We start from the raw sequence: 10,893 nt of genomic DNA, 5'->3' as shown, positions 1-10,893 counted from the left end.
GGGTTGCAAAAGAGTCGGACATGACTTAGCTACTAAACAACAGACAACATAGATACATGCAAGGTAAGTATAAAATTAGAATATACCACTTTTCCCATATCAGTTTCATATTTAAGCATCTTTAATAAAATCAGGATTCTTCTAACATTAACAGCAATAAAAATTTTGTTGTCAATAGAGATTAGGTTAAGGGAGCAATTGATAGATCATAACAAGTTCACTCAAAAAAAAAGAAAAAGAGAAGTGAGCTGATTTTGCCTTAATAGGAAATATAGAAATGTTGCAAAGAGTTCAAGCGTCAAAATTTTACCTTCAGTTGAATTCTTGCCTTATTTGAAATCATAGTGAAGGGCTGCCTCCTTTTAGACACCTGTGTTTAACCATACTGTTTTCTGATACAAACTATTTTTCTTCTGTTACAAGTGTCTATGTTACGTTGTTAAATCTGAAGTCTGAGGTCAAAGAAGAAAGTATCACTTCATGATTCAGATACACTACAAGAGGCATTCTCCCATACCCCTGGGATGCCTGAAGTGCTCTTGTGAGTTTCCAGAGCTTAGCCCTCCAAAGAACTAAGATGTGGAAGGCTAAAGTGAATCTAAGACATGGGTAAAAGCAACTTTTAGGTTCTCACTATTGTGGAAAATAAACCCCCCATCTTGAAATTTTACTTCACATTGATTAGGCAAATAAATCATGCTTGAAAAAGCTGTTCCACTTCAAAATCATTGGCTTTTGTACACTGTTCTCAGTTTGATTTTTGAAAAACCTCTCTTCCCTGCCAGTTGTGCTACCCCAATGGTCTTTTGGCATTATCTGTTGAGTTATTGTATGAGCTCAGTGTACCAGAAATGCAAGCAGCTGAAAAACTTACATTAATGACACACACTAGTTTTTACATGGAGAAACAAAAAACTTTAATGGAAGTGTGGAAATCGATCCGAAGAAAGTACAAAAGTGACTTAACTTGGCAGGTTTAGATTTACTGAGGCTAAACGGACTATTCAGTTGGATAGTGAAGTTCAGGAAATACAATTATTGTTGTATTATATTGGTGCCTCTTGGGATTTGGCCTTTGAGGTTGCTTCGGTACATATCTTTTATAAAACATCTTTGTAAAAATCTCTCCTTACCCTTCTGGTGTGTAGGTCATGATATTTAGTCAGTTCCTATTGATGTCCACCAAATATTATTTTGCTAATTTTAAGAATTTGAAGTCTCATATATCCAGTGGCACACTCATTTAAAGCCCCAGCACCTCTCACCAGGATGGTTTGCATTCTTGATTAATCCCTGGAGCATACAGGATAACTCATCCTAACTAGCTGTATGAGGAAGTGGAAAATCTACAGCAAGACGGAAGCCCTGTGGTTTTTCTGAGAAAAGCACCTACCCCTTCAGTCTCACTTTTTTTTCTATGATGTGTACTACTAGTCACTAAAAATCAAGTGATATTTTTCTATTATTTGATTTGGTAAAATGGCTTTACTGTCTTCAGTTTATAAGACCCTAAATTCTTAAACTAACATGTTTCATAAATCATCAGACAATAAGAATGCTAGTGGCTCTTTACAAGATATATTTGGGAGGGCCTTTTTTAAATATTCAAACAAAATTAGCATTTGAAATTTTATATTAAATTTGTAATTTGAACTTATAGGTCATACAATTTTAATGTGATTATAGTTAGCATATGTAGTGAGATGTTTGACACTTTGCAGTAGAAAATTTGTGGTGACTGAGGGTTTTCTGTTCAATGACAGTCAAGTGTTGGAGAAGCAATTATTTTATGCTGAAAGCAACCATATAACCTTATGATTACACCCATATGAATGCCTTTAGCGTTTACTCAGATGAGTACATAGCAAGATGACAAAGAACCATTCAATCAATAGACACAGACGCCACACTTCTCAGTTAGTGCTGTGGGTAATACAAAGCTGAAAGAGACCTAAGATATAGAACTTTAAACTCCTAAGATATAGAACTTCAGTGCACTAGATTTTTCACGTCACTTCCAAGGGCTCACAGAATACCTATAATTCAGATTATACATCACTAGCTTATATGGAAAATGTTAAGCAAAATCTTGGGTTACCACAAAAAATTTTAGCAGGGCCAACACCATTGTGAGAACAGGCATTTTAAAAACAGAGAGAAGAAAGCTGCTCTTGTTGGAAACCTCATCACAAACCCCAAGTCAGGACTGCTTCACCATTCTGAATCATCCTGTAAATCTGATTATTTTATAAGGGTGATCAAGTGAAGAGAAATTACAGAAAATTCAGGTTCAGGCTTTGAGTAACTGCAGTTTAGATAAATGCTGAGGCTTCATAAGAAACGAGCATCTCGTAGACTCAGAGTGGCAAGTAATGGATACAAATTCATGATAATTCATTCAGTAGCAGCTTGATCACTAAAATGGGGGCAAACAACAAAAACCAGAAAACATACAAACATTGAAAATATGACTTTGGTGGATTTTCTTAAAGATAGCACCCTTTGCTGCGTAGCTCTGCTGAAATGTTATCACATCAGAATGCTACCTGTTCTATGTCTAGGAGGACCTGTGACTCATGATACTTCTTCCCTTTTCCCATTTGTGATTCAGGATCCTGGCTGGATTCCTGGAACACAGTGGATATTTGGATAATGGGTTAATCAAGTATAATAAATCAAAGTAGGCCATATATTATGCAGTTAGTGGCTATTTGGTTATTTTCCATAATGAGAAATATTATAAATAATCTGAGTTTCTCAGTTTTTTTCTACCAAACACTCTTTTCATATCCAATTCAAGACATAAATAACTAGTTGTATGACTTCATTAGCCTGTAATGAAAGAGAAGTTATCTCTCTCGCAATTGCTCTTTTAAATGCCCATTTGTATTTCTCTTCAAATTTCTTCCCAGGAAATATTGAATGAGTGCTTGTTAATTATATATGTGTTCAAAGATGGGTTGTACCATTTGTAAGAAAGATCAAATTTTGGCCTTTCATGGAGCTTCTATTTTAGTGAATGAAAAAGACATGAAACACAAAATTACATGATGCAATATCAGATAAATACAAGAGGAAGTGAGAATAAATAATAATAGAGGTGATTTTTAGACAGAGTTAATCAAGGAAGGCCTCTGTGCAAAACCAGCACTTGAAAGTAAAAGGCAACTACAAAGATCCCACAGAAGGAAGAGCTTTGTGAAGCAGAGGGTTAGAGGGAAATCCAGTGAGGGTGGGGCGAATGGGAGGGAGATTGATAAGCAATGTAACTGGAAAGGTAGGAAGAACCAGATGTCCTGCAGTTGTGGAGACATCTGGATTTTACTCTGATTGTGACAAAAGCCACCAAAAGTTTTGAAAAGAAAGTGATCTGATCTAATTTAGGCACTAAAATGATCATACTGAATGCTCTGTGGGAAAGAGGTAAGAAAATGGAATACAGCAAGAAGAGTCTATTGCAGCCTGTGGTGGCTGAAGTGGGATGATGTTAACATAAAACTGGAGAAAACAGTTTGGATTCAGCATTTATTTTCAGGGAGGAACAATGCGACTTCCTGTAGATGAGAATTAGGTATAAGGGAAAGGAAGGAGTCAAATATGACTCCTCATATTTTGGCTTAAAATAACCAGACATTTTGATGGTATCATTTATCCAAGTAGGGAAGAAAGGGAAGTTGAATTTGAATATACCATTTTTGCATTGTTTTTCAACCTGGGTATCAAACGTACTGGCTTATGCATTTAGAATTCTTTAGGAGAGTAAATTAAGTTGTCCTTTTAGTAAGTAAACTAACACTCAGTATGATAACATATATCAGTAATCCTAAAAGCAAGTGTCAGTAAACAAGGAAAAGGCTTTACTGAGAATTCTCTTCAGAAGTCATATAAGTGTTTTCAACATTATTATCATTCCTTTGTTGTGAAAGAAAATATTTTACCAAAATCTTGCCTTCTTTATCCACATACGCTCCCAATGGACTATTGTAATGTACCAAAAGCCCCAAGGAAATACTGACAAATGACTATAACCATAGTGTATAAACATATTTAAGTGTTTCATTCAAGGTGAAATAACAGCTCATCTAAACTTCCTATTGTTAAATATTATTACTAAAATAAGTGCTTTATCCAGCAGAATAAGGATATCTTGGGTTTCCCAGGTGGCACAGTAGTAAAGAATCTGCCTGTCAATGCAGACATGGGTTCAATCTCTGCGTCAGGAAGATCCTCTGGAGAAGAAAATGGCAATTCATTCCAGTATTCTTACCTGGGAAATCCCATGGACAGAGGAGCCAAGTGGGCTACAGTCCACAGGGTGGCAAAAGAGTCAGATATGACTTAGTGCCTAAACAATAGCAACACAGGGACATCTTAACTGACTAGATGTTCACAAATTTTATTTCCTTTGTCTTTTGAGGTAACTTCATTAACTGTTTTCGCTTTTTTTTTTTTTTTTTGCATTTTAGCTACCCAGCATTCATTCTCTTGGTTTAGTCAAATCATTTCATTGTACTTTTATAGAAATCTGTATCTACTACATGATTGGTCTTTAGATCAGGATATTTTCTTTTGTTCTTTACTGAAATGATAGATTTGTGCCATCAAAACAAATTGGAATTTTTCTTCTATTACTTTCCAGTAAGAATAGAGTTCAGAAAGGAAATAATATAGATGCTTTTATTCCAAGGACAGAGTCTTAATGAAATCTTGAGTGGTCCCTATGAGAGAAATATCTTTTCCTTCCCAAGTTTTATTTTTCAGCTGTTATTTATATTGCATGCCCTTTCACATCCTTCAAATAAATGTCTTTTTTTCAAATCCAGTTATTCAGATTTGGTTTATAAATTCTACAGACATAGAAATTTGATATATGATATACTATATATATGAGGCTTTCTTTTATCCAAAGAATTTTAGTATTGCCTTTTTTGAGGAAATACAAAAGCCTGTGGTGTTTAAGTATACTCACAAAAAATCTGGAAATAGTAAATTTTTACAAAATCATCTTGCAAAAAGGTGGCAACTGAGGCACCATCAGTAATTGATTCATGCTAAAATAATGCTATTGTTGTGGTTCAATCACCAAGTCGTGTCCAACTCTTTGCAACCCCATGGAATGCAGCAAGCCAGGCCCTTCTGTCCTCCATTATCTCCCTGAATTTGCTTAAATTCATGTCCACCGAATTGGTGATGCTATCTATCTAACTCAACCTCTGTCAACCTCTTCTCCTGTTGCCTTCAATCTTTCCCAGGATCAGGGTCTTTTCCAATGAGTCAGTTCTTTGCATCAGGTGGCCAAAGTATTGGAGCTTCAGCTTCAACATCAGTTCTTCCAATGATTATTCAGTGTTTTGATTTCCTTTAGCATTGACTGGTTTGATCTCCTTGCAGTCAGAGGGATTCATAGAAGTCATCTTCAGCACCACAATTAGAAAGCATCAATTCTTTGGCACTCAGCCATCTGATACAACTCTCACATCTGTACATGACTACTGGAAAAACCATAGCTTTGACTATAGGTACTTTTGTCGGCAAAGTAATGTCTCTGCTTTTTAATATGCTCTCTAGGTTTGTCACAGATTTCTTTAATTCTTTCGTTCAATTTCAAGCCTGAAATCACCATCTGCAGTGATTTTGGAGCCAAAGAAAATAAAGTCTGTCACTGCTTCCAATTTTTCCCCCTTACATTTGCCATGAAGTGATGGGACCAGATGCTGTGATCTTAGCTTTTTGAATGCTTTCAAGCCAGCTTTTTAACTCTCCTCTTTCACCCTCATCAAGAGGCTTTTAGATCCTCTTCACTTTCTGCCATTAGAGTGGTATCATCTGCATCTTTGAGATTTTGATATTTCTTCTCACAATCTTGATTCCAGCTTGTGATTTATCCAGGCTAGCATTTTGTACTCTGAATAGAAGTTAAATAAGCAGGGTGACAATATACAGCCTTGTGTGTATTCCTTTCCCAATTTTGAAGCAGTCCACTGTTCCATGTCTGGTTCTAACTGTAGTTTTTTAACCCATATACAGATTTCTCAGGAGACAGGTAAGGTGGTCTGGTATTCCTATCTCTTTAAGAATTTTCCACAGTTTGTTGTGACCCCCAGAGTCAAAGGCTTTAGCCTAGTCAATGAAGCAGAAGTATATGTTTTTCAGTAATTCTCTTGTTTTCTCCACGTTCAACAAATGTTGGTTATTTGATCTCTGGTTCCTCTGACTCACTGAAGCCTAGCTTACACATCTGGAAGTTCCTGTATTATTGTACAAGAATTCATGTACTTCTGAAGCCTAGCTTGAAGGATCTTGAGCACAACCTTCCTAACATGTGAAATGAATGCAAGTGTGTGGTAGTTTGAACATTCTTTAACATTGCCCTTTATTGGGATTGGAATGAAAACTGATCTTTTCCAATCCTGAGCCACTGTTGCATTTTCCAATTTGCTGATACATTGAGTGCAGCACTTTGATAGCATCACCTTTTAGGATTTTAAATACCTCAGCTGGAATTCCATCACTTCTACTTGGCTTTGTTAGTACTAATGCTTCCTAAGGACCACTTGACTTCACACTCCAAGACATCTGGCTTGAGGTAAAGGACCACAACACTGTGGTTTTCTGGGTCATTAAGACCATCTTTGTAGAGTTCTTCTGTGTATTCTTGTCCCATCTGATTTCTTTTATTTTTAATTGGAGGATAATTACTTTACAATATTGTGAAGGATTTCTGCCACACTTCAACAGGCAACAGCCACAGGGATATGTATGTTCTCTCACTTTTGAACCTCTGTCCTTCCCTCCTCTCCATCTTCTTAACCTCTTCTGCTTCTATTAGGTCCTTACTATTTCTGCCCTTTATCCTGCCCATGCTTGCATGAAATGTTGCCTTGGTATCTTTAATTTTCTTGAAGAGAGCTCTAGTCTTTCCCACTCTACTGTTTTCCTCTATTTCTCTGCATTTTTTGTTTAAGAAAGCCTTGTTATCTCTCCTTCTCCTGTCAATAGAGGATGAAATTGTTGGATGGCATCACTAACTCAATGGACAGGCATTTGAGCAAGCTCCTGGAGTTGGTGATGGACAGGGAGGCCTTGCGTGTTGCAGTCCATGGGGTCACAAAGAGCTGGACATGACTGAGCAACTTAACTGAACTGTTATCTCTCCTTGCTCTTCTCTGGAACTCTGCATTCAGTTGGGTATATCTTTCCTTTTCTCCCTTGCCTTTCACTTATCTTCTTTACTCAGCTATATCTAAAGCTTTCTCAGACAACCAATTTGCCATTTTGCATTTCTTTTTCTTTTGGATGATTTTGGTCATTGCCTCCTATACAGTGTTATGGACCTCCATCCATAGTTCTTTAGGCACTCTCTCCACCAGATCTAATACCTTGAATCTATTATTCATTGCCACTGTTTCTGACCTAAATCAAATACCTTATGATTATAGGCATTGGATTTAGGTCATACTTGAATGGTCCAGTGGTTTTCCCTATTTTGTTGTCAATTTAAGCCTGAATTTTGCAATAAGGAGCACATAATCTGAGCCACAGGTAGTTTAGGTCTTGTTTTCACTGACTGTATAGAGCTTCTCCAACTTCAGCTGCTAAGAACATCAATCTGATTTCAGTATTGACCATTTGGTGATGTCCCTGTGTAGAGTCTCTTGGGTTGTTGGAAAAGGGTATTTGCTATTAGCAGTGTGTTCTCTTGACAAAACTCTGCTACCCTTTATCCTGTTTCATTTTGTACTCCAAGACCAAACTTGCCTGTTATTCCAGGTTCCTCTTGATTTCTTACTTTTGCATTCTAATTCCCTATGATGAAAAGGACAGCTTTTCTTTTTGGTGTTGTTTCTAGTAGATGTTGTAAGTTTTCATAGAACCTATAATTTCAGCTATTTGGCATCAGTGGTTTGAGAACAGACTTGGATCATTATCATGTTGAATGGTTTGCCTTTTAAACAAACCAAGATCATGTTGAAACAAGTTAATTTATTATTGACACATTATGTAATGGTCAATTCTGATCATTCAAACTGTAGTTTTTGATGAGATAAAAATAATATATATTAAGATAAATTTGACTTCAAAAATTTCAAAAAGTACAACTTCCTGTTCAGTTGCTCAGTCATGTCCAACTCTTTGCAACCCCATGGACTGCAGCATGCCAGGCTGCCCTGTCCATCACCAACTCCCGGAGTCCACCCAAACCCATGTCCATCGAGTGGGTGAGCCATCCAACCATCTCATCTTCTGTCATCCCCTTCTCCTCCTGCCTTCAATCTTTTCCAGCATCAGGGTCTTTTCCAATGAGTCAGTTCTTCACATCAGGTGGCCAAAGTATTGGAGTTTCAGCCTCAACATCAGTCCTTCCAATGAACACCCAGGACTGATCTCCATTAGGATGGACTGGTTGGATCTCCTTGCAGTGCAAGGGACTCTCAAGAGTCTTCTCCAACAAACACCACAGTTCAAAAACACCAATTATTTGGTGTTCAGTCTTCTTTACAATCCAACTCTCACATCCATACTTGACTACTGTAAAAAAATAGCTTTGACTAGATGGACCTTTGTTGGCAAAGTAGTATCTCTGCTTTTTAACATGCTGTCTAGGATGGTCATAGCTTTTCTTTCAAGGAACAAGTGTCTTTTAATTTCATGGGTGCAGTAACCAACTGCAGCAATTCTGGAGCCCAAGTAAATAAAGGCTCTCAATATTTCTATTGTTTCCCCATCTATTCGCCATGGAGTGATGGGACGAGATATCCATGATCTTAGTTATTTAAATGTTGAGTTCTAAGCCAACTTTTTCACTCTCCTCATTCACTTTCATCAAGAGGCTCTTTAGTTCTTCTTCACTTTCTGCCATAAGGGTGGTGTCATCTGCATATCTGAGGTTATTGATATTTCTCCTGGCAATCTTTATTCCAGCTTGTGCTTCATCCAGCCCAGCATTTCTCATGATGTACTCTGCAGAGCAGTTAAATAAGCTGGGTGACAATATACAACCTTGTTGTACTCCTTTCCCAATTTGGAACCATTCTGTTGTTCCATGTCCGGTTCTAACTGTTGCTTCTTGACCTGCAAACAGATTTCCTAGGAGGCAGGTATGCGGTTTGGTATTCCTATCTCTTTAAGAATTTTCCAGTTTGCTGTGATCCACACAGTCAAAGGCTCTGGTGTAATCAATAAAGCAGATGTTTTATTCTGGAACTCCCTTGCTTTTTTGATGATCCAACGGATGTTGTCAATTTGATCTATGGTTCCTCTGCCTTTTTAAAATCCAGCTTAAACATCTGGAAGTTCCCAGTTCATGTTCTGTTGAAGCCTGGCGTGGAGAATTTTGAGCATTACTTTTCTAGCGTGTGAGATGAGTGCAACTGTGTGGTAGTTTGAACATTCTTTGGCATTGCTCTACTTTGGGATTGGAATGAAAGCTGACCTTTTCCAGTCCTGTGTCCACTGCTGAGTTTTCCAAACTAGAACCTTATAACATAACAAATCCTCTGAAGGTTTTATTTTACTTACTTCTAAAGTAGTAAACACCTTGGTAATGTACCATTTTAACTCTTTCATCAACTCAGGTAAATTGGGATGACATACTCCTTCAGTGTGGGCTTCCCTGATGACTCAGTAGTTAAGAATCCACCTGCAGTGCAGGAGCCTCAGGCGATGATGGTTCAGTCCCTTGGCCGGGAAGATCCCCTGGAGAAGCGCATGGCAACTCACATCAGTATTCTTGCCTGAAGAATCCCCATGGACAGAGGAGCCTAGCAGGCTATAGTCTATAGGATCGAGTCACAGAGAGTTAGACATGACTCAAGCAACTGCACACATGCACTCCCTCAGTGTAGCTCTTCATATTTACAAATATCTATTTTCCTATCAGTAAATTTCCAAATACAGCTCTGATGACTTCTATAGCCTGTTCAGAGCTAGTCACGGAGTCTATATACTTGATAAAACATTATGGAATGCATTTCCCCATAATTCTCTAGTATTGTTGACATAAGCTCTATCTGGAAATTCAGTATACTCATTTATACCTGAAATAAATTTAAGAAACCTGAAATGATGTGAAGTCATTTTAATGCACTTCTGAGTCTTATAAAAGTATTTATTTAATACTCTCTGAATTTCCAAGGACATATATATTTCTGTTATTTAATTTTTAAATTATTTGCTTTAAAATAAAGTGAACATTCTCAGCATATGAAATCCAGGTAACTCTGATTGGCAACAACTATTTAGTACATACTGAAAGTTATCTTCTGAATTTTAAAGCATATGCTTTGAGAACTGATCATGTTATCTAAGTTATCAAACTTATTAATGAAGCATTATTTGGTGTATTCCTTTAATATTTTTTGACATCTGCAGGGTCTTCAGTGATAGCTTGCTTCATCCCCAATATGGGTAATTTGTGTCTTGTCTGTTTTTGTCACTCTTGTCAGAAGTTTGTCAGTTAAATAAATACTTTCAAAGAACCAACTGTGTCATTGATTTCTTCTACTGTTTCACTGTTTTCAATTTCATTGATATCTGCTCTTATTATATCCCTCCATAGGAGTTCTTTGGGTTATTTTGCTCATGGTTTTTCTAAGTATTGAGCTGGCAGCTTAGATTATTGATTTGAGAATTTTTTTTTTTTTTTTTGCTTTCTAATATATGCATTCAGTGATATATATTTCTCTCTTCGTGCTAAAATAGTGCTGGTGCATGCTAAGTCACTTCAGTTGTGTCCAACTCCTTGCGACCCTATGGACTGTATCCCGCCAGGCTCCTCTGTCCATGGAATTCTTCTGGCAAGAATAATGGAGTGGGTTGCCATGCCCTTCTCCAAGGGATCGAACCCGCATCTCTTACGTCTCCTGCATTGGCAGGCAGGTTCTTTACCACTAG

At 37.3% G+C, this 10,893-nt stretch overlaps 1 long non-coding RNA gene across 1 annotated transcript; it reads right to left on the bottom strand.

Moving 5' to 3' along the window:
• Positions 1-5,592: 5,592 nt before the first annotated feature.
• LOC145509436 (uncharacterized) lies at positions 5,593-9,990 on the bottom strand. Its single transcript, XR_014056085.1, has 2 exons — positions 8,180-9,990; positions 5,593-7,125 (listed from the first exon to the last, which is right to left on the bottom strand). It is a non-coding gene; the product is annotated as an uncharacterized LOC145509436 (long non-coding RNA).
• Positions 9,991-10,893: the final 903 nt, after the last annotated feature.

Source organism: Giraffa tippelskirchi, chromosome 6 (assembly GCF_054371585.1).
Source record: "Giraffa tippelskirchi isolate mGirTip1 chromosome 6, T2T-mGirTip1v1.2.pri, whole genome shotgun sequence".
NCBI classification, from domain to species: domain Eukaryota; kingdom Metazoa; phylum Chordata; class Mammalia; order Artiodactyla; family Giraffidae; genus Giraffa; species Giraffa tippelskirchi.
This window is presented reverse-complemented; position numbering and strand designations above follow the sequence as displayed.